The sequence below is a fragment of the Gadus morhua genome, chromosome 4 (assembly GCF_902167405.1).
Source record: "Gadus morhua chromosome 4, gadMor3.0, whole genome shotgun sequence".
In the NCBI taxonomy this organism is placed as follows: Eukaryota; Metazoa; Chordata; class Actinopteri; order Gadiformes; family Gadidae; genus Gadus; species Gadus morhua.
The window spans coordinates 41,983,536-41,989,535 of NC_044051.1; the positions used below are offsets into that span (position 1 = coordinate 41,983,536).

The window sequence follows — 6,000 nt, forward strand, 5'->3', positions numbered from 1 at the left end:
GGTTTATATAGGAGTGACATACAGAGGAATCACAAGGAGAGGAACGGGTGATGACAGCTGGCTTGGAGCGAACAACAAGTCCTGGGTTCTTTATTGTTCTGATGGTCGTTACTCTGCCTGGTACAACCGTACAGAGACAGACCTCCCTCTCCGCCCCGCTGGCTCCACCAGAGTAGGAGTGTATCTGGACCGGCCTGCTGGCTCTCTGTCCTTCTACAGAGTGTCCCCAGGTGGAGGAGGGTCCTCAGACACACTGACACACCTCCACACCTTCTGCTCCTCCTTCACCCAGGAGGACCTCCTCCCGGGGTTGGGGGTGGGGGTGGTAGTGGGGGGGGCCGTCGTCTCCTCAGCCTCTCTGTGTCGGTTATAGACACAGAGAGGGGCACCCTCCTCCCGGGGGTTAGGTTAGGTTGGATATGGGGGGGTCGGTGAGGCGGCGCTTCTCTCTCTCTAACCCCTCTCCCCCTCTCCCTCTCTCCCCCTCTCTCTCTCTCTCTCTGGGGGGTGGGGGTATGGGGGGTCGGTGAGGCGGCGCTTCTCTCCCTCTCTCCCCCTCTCTCTCTCTCCCCCTCTCTCTCTCTGGGGGGTGGGGGTAGGTGTAGGGGGGGTTGGGGTGGTCAGAGCGCTTAGGTCCTGGTCGGGGGTCGTCTCCTCTGCGTCTCTGTGTCGGTTATAGACACACACGGACCGACACAGAGAGGAGCACCTCCCTGGGTTCTGGGGGGGGTTCAGGGGTGGGTGGGTGGGGTGTGTGTGTGTGTGTGTGTGTGTGTGTGTGTGTGTGTGTGTGTGTGTGTGTGTGTGTGTGTGTGTGTGTGTGTGTGTGTGTGTGTGTGTGTGTGTGTGTGTGTGTGTGTGTGTGTGTGTGTTAGGATGCGTTCAGGCGTTATTCGATTGCCTGGTAACCATGGTTACTAATATTCACACTGGTTTCAATAATACATTTGATAGTATTTCCCATCTTTGCTGAGCAACAGTTTTGTTCTAAAGTTCAGTGATTGAAACAGATAAAAGCCCGGGCTATGGAAGTGTTCCGGTACCACTGTCATGCACCTGCCCGATGTCAAGTGGACCGGGTGGAATTCACTGCGGGTCTCTCCTCTTATATCCATCTCACCAAAGATATTTTATTACTGTCCTTCTCAACACTCTCTCACTAAAAGGCTGGCAGCACAACACAGCAATAATGACGAGATGCGCTGTGCGTAGAGAAGAAAGAATACCGACGTCGAATTTGCAACATTTGGCAAAAAATGATTCTAAATCTGCCCATGTATGGACACGCCAGAATGTTGTGGTTTCCACTCGCTACAATGTTGCATCTGTGGCTGCTGGTAATTTAACCACAAAGAAGTATACTCTACGGGGCTATTTTCAGCATTATTATTATTATTTTTATTTTTTTGACGGCACAGCGATCTGGGGCTATTCCCAAAAGATCCGGGGCTATAGCCTCGTATGCTCGAATGCTGTAGCCTCGAATGGGTTCTTCAATCTGATTGGTAGTCACACTGGTAATTAGTTTCCCCCCTCCTTTTCGGGGATAATGTTCCCCGTTTTGATCTCGGACGTCTGGTCACTTCATATCACAGATCTGAATATTATATTACTGTAAACTCTAAAACAAGCCGAAACATGTGTCCTGTATCATGACTATATGTATGACCGGTGAAAGAAAGAAACCGTGTGAACATCAGTTTGGTATTCAGTGAGGTGGGATTAACTGAATGTGTGAACATCAGGTTGGTATTCAGTGAGGTGGGATTAACTGAATGTGTGAACATCAGGTTGGTATTCAGTGAGGTGGGATTAACTGAATGTGTGAACATCAGGTTGGTATTCAGTGAGGTGGGATTAACTGAATGTGTGAACATCAGGTTGGTATTCAGTGAGGTGGGATTAACTGAATGTGTGAACATCAGGTTGGTTTTCAGTGAGGTGGGATTAACTGAATGTGTGAACATCAGGTTGGTATTCAGTGAGGTGGGATTAACTGAATGTGTGAACATCAGGTTGGTATTCAGTGAGGTGGGATTAACTGAATGTGTGAACATCAGGTTGGTATTCAGTGAGGTGGGATTAACTGAATGTGTGAACATCAGGTTGGTATTCAGTGAGGTGGGATTAACTGAATGTGTGAACATCAGGTTGGTATTCAGTGAGGTGGGATTAACTGAATGTGTGAACATCAGGTTGGTATTCAGTGAGGTGGGATTAACTGAATGTGTGAACATCAGGTTGGTATTCAGTGAGGTGGGATTAACTGAATGTGGGAACATCAGGTTGGTATTCAGTGAGGTGGGATTAACTGAATGCGCTGACAGTTCATTACTGACAGACAGATGACACTGAGTGGAGCGGTCGACCCACCTTCACACCTTCTGGTCCTCCTGCACCCAGGAGGACCCCCTCCCTGGGGTCTGGTTAGGGGGGGTTAGGGGGGTTCGGGGGGGCGGCTCATTGGGGGACGCAGCGTCTAGGTTAGTGTTAGCAGGGTGGGGGCCCTCAGCGTCTGTTAGTTATAAGTTATAGTCTCTCGCTCTCTCTCTCGCTCTCGCTCTCGCGCTCTGTCTCTGTCTCTCTCTCTCTCTCTCTCTCTCTCTCACTCCCACTCAGTGTTGTGAAGGATACTTTTAAAATGTATCCAGTTACAGAATACATGCCCAAAAATGTAAAAAAATTCTGTTTCATCACTCAATTTGAGTATTGTATTCTGAATACTTGGATTCCTTCCACATTGAATTGCATTTTAGAATTGTAGGCAGTGGCGAAGTTAGACCTCTTTGGGGTGGTCTCTCTCTCTCTCTCTCTCTCTCTCTCTCTCTCTCTCTCTCTCTCTCTCTCTCTCTCTCTCTCTCTCTGTGTCTGATGACACACGTGAACACAAACATGCATATGTGAACACACACATGCACGGACTACACACACATGTTTGTATAAACAAACACACACACACTGGGTTTTGGTGATTTATATTCATGTACTCAACTATAATCCAAATGCTACATTTTCTTGATCTTCTTAAAGTTGATCTTGATTAACCATGGAAGGAAGAGTCTTTTAAGATCTTCCATCAGGTTAACTTAATAGGTTTTACAAAGATTATATTTCTAATGTCAGATGTATTTTAATTATTGATTGATGGTAAATTTTAACAGTTTTATAGTACAATATTGTGTCTATCTTCAGACGTTAACAGTTTCATACTGCTGGGCTCTGATATCAGTTTATATTTTGATAAGCCTCACATGATGTAAAGCAGATTTTATATTATATTCATAATGCAAGCGGTCTATGGGGAAAGCTATAGATCATGTTGTGATGACTTTAAACTGATTGATTCCTTGTGTTCTGTGGGGAACAACACAGCAGCAGAACATGTTCAGTTATCAAAGATGGGCACACCTGTTTATGATTAGTAATGTCTGCTGCTTCTATTGTTTGAGTCCTTTTGTTTATTGTGTTCATGTAAGGGACTGTTCTTCTATTGTTTGAGTCCTTGTGTTTATTGTGTTCATGTAAGGGACTGTTCTTCTATTGTTTGAGTCCTTGTGTTTATTGTGTTCATGTAAGGGACTGTTCTTCTATTGATTGAGTCCTTGTGTTTATTGTGTTCATGTAAGGGTCTGTTCTTCTATTGTTTGAGTCCTTGTGTTTATTGTGTTCATGTAAGGGACTGTTCTTCTATTGTTTGAGTCCTTGTGTTTATTGTGTTCATGTAAGGGACTGTTCTTCTATTGTTTGAGTCCTTGTGTTTATTGTGTTCATGTAAGGGACTGTTTTTCTGTTGTCCTGGTTAATAAAGCATAATGGTGATAAACAACTCAGAGGATCCACTGAATGTTCTCTTGTGTTCAGCAGAGGATCAGTTTTCACTTTAAGGTCGGGGGTTCACTGAATAAAAAGCACAACAGAGGCTTCGTCTACACAACATTAATAACCAGGACACCAGCAAGTGCATTTCCACCTCAGACTCATACGCCCGATGAGGGACGGAGTATGGAGAGAGTTCTAGAAGCGGGCCGACAGGAAACAGCCCAGCTACTGGCGTCCCTCCAGAGACGAGCCTTGCAGGCTGGTTGATGCACCACCTCCCCGTCTAACAGGACCCTGAGCCTCCATGTTGAAACACACAGAGGTGTGTGTTTGAGGCGCTGAGCTGCAGAGGAGGATCCTCTCCTTCTCTGGGTGCGTGGGAGGGGGCAGTAGGATGGACGCGTCTGATAAATGAGTCGATAGTAAGATGTGAGGCCGTTTATCAAAGCCATGCTTCAGTCCTGTTATTGCGTGGGGAGCCACTAGGGGGCGGTGAATCCACCTCGGTGGGGTTCACCTTCTGACCAACAGGACCAGGGGGGAGGAGACTGTGTGTGTGGCAAGTGGCAACCTATTTGCACCTCTTGCAGGACGTTTCAGTCCTCGTGTTTTCCGTAAGGCAGTAAGCGCCAAAAAAGTAATCCAAGAAGGAAACGAGGCAGATGGAAAAGGAAGAATGCAGCGATTTATCCTCAGAACATAGTGAACAAACATTGAACCAATAATAAACGTTTCCAAGTAAAATACTGGGTCACCACATAGTAATTGACAGGAAGGAATCACTTGTTTGTATTTAAATGACGGTTATCTACGGTCAGAAAGCCGTTGCTCGCGTCATGCTCTGAGAACTCAATTAACTCAGTCAACTCAACAACTCAATCAATTTGTGGTCGAAGGACAAATTAAGACGCAATAAAACTTCATCTATTGGATAGACACAAATCAGATGGAGCAAAATATCCGTTGTGCTTAATTGTTGTGAATTAAAGCAAAATAGAAATTAACAAATTGTAAATAATAGTAATAGTGTGTGTTTGTGTGGTGGAGGTGTTTGGAATGGCTGAAGAGCCTTTTGTGCTCAACCCACACACACACACACACACACACACACACACACACACACACACACACACACACACACACACACACACACACACACACACACACACACACACACACACACACCAACAAGCGAGCAGAAGACCCAACACAACTAAATGAAGAGCAGACTGTACAGCTATAATGAAAGGTTCCTTCAAGGTGGGTTTGTTAAAGCGTGTTCATCCCTTCACCACCGAGTGTTGGAGAATCCGTTGTGACATCAGCTCCATGGACTAGAACGGCCTTTTAAGACGGGGACCGGGATTCAGAAGGAGGAACTCCAGGGGGAGATGAGAGGACTCCTCGTCTCAACGACCAGAACACGACTTCAGTCTGTCACCAGAGAACCACGGAGCACACCCCAACGTTCCCCTCCAGGCATGGTGACGCCTCAGCCACAGCCCCTCCACCCCCTCAGCTGGGGGGGCACAGCTCCAGGTCATAAAGGGTCTTCGTCGGGGCCAGTCCAAGGTGGTTCTGATCTGAGGGAGCCATCTCCCAGGTCCAGCTGGCCCCGCCCATCACTGTTCAGCCTGAGAGAGGCTTCCATCTCGGGGGTTGGAGTGAACACCGTCCACAGAGAGCTTCACATGGTCCAGCAGAGTCCTGGTCAGCCTGTTGCTGATGGAGGGTCCTGCTCCTCAAGAGCCTCCACCCTCCAATGGGGGGTCTCCTGAACCCATGACCTCCTCCTCACCTCCTCCCCAGAGTCCTCAGGCTAAAGCGGCGCGCTCTGGACTACAGAGACATGACCTCAGAGACGTTGATTCACCCGGGGACCCCTTCTGGAGACCCCCTGCATGACCCCTCCCCAGTGTGGGGCGCCACTGAAGAACGGTGTTCATCATTGACCTCTCTGGAGGCCCTGAAGGTTGTGCTCTGTTCTGGGTGTCCTGGAGGAGAGCTGGGCGTGGCTGGTGGGGTGGGGTTGGCATGAGGACGTGTGTGTGTGTGTGTGTGTGTGTGTGTGTGTGTGTTAGTCTGTGTGTGTGTGTGTGTGTGTGTGTGTGTGTGTGTGTGTGTGTGTGTGTGTGTGTGTGTGTGTGTGTGTGTGTGTGTGTGTGTGTGTGTTTGTGTGTG

At 47.8% G+C, this 6,000-nt stretch overlaps 2 protein-coding genes and 1 long non-coding RNA gene across 3 annotated transcripts in view; all 3 read left to right on the top strand.

Moving 5' to 3' along the window:
* The window catches only part of LOC115541785 (NACHT, LRR and PYD domains-containing protein 3-like), a 216,202-nt gene that overhangs the window by 95,165 nt on the left and 115,037 nt on the right, over positions 1–6,000 (top strand). The window lies entirely within an intron of this gene.
* The window catches only part of LOC115542972 (NLR family CARD domain-containing protein 3-like), a 56,340-nt gene that overhangs the window by 18,504 nt on the left and 31,836 nt on the right, over positions 1–6,000 (top strand). The window lies entirely within an intron of this gene.
* On the top strand, positions 777–3,361 carry LOC115543007 (uncharacterized). Its single transcript, XR_003976640.1, has 2 exons — positions 777–1,925; positions 2,286–3,361. It is a non-coding gene; the product is annotated as an uncharacterized LOC115543007 (long non-coding RNA).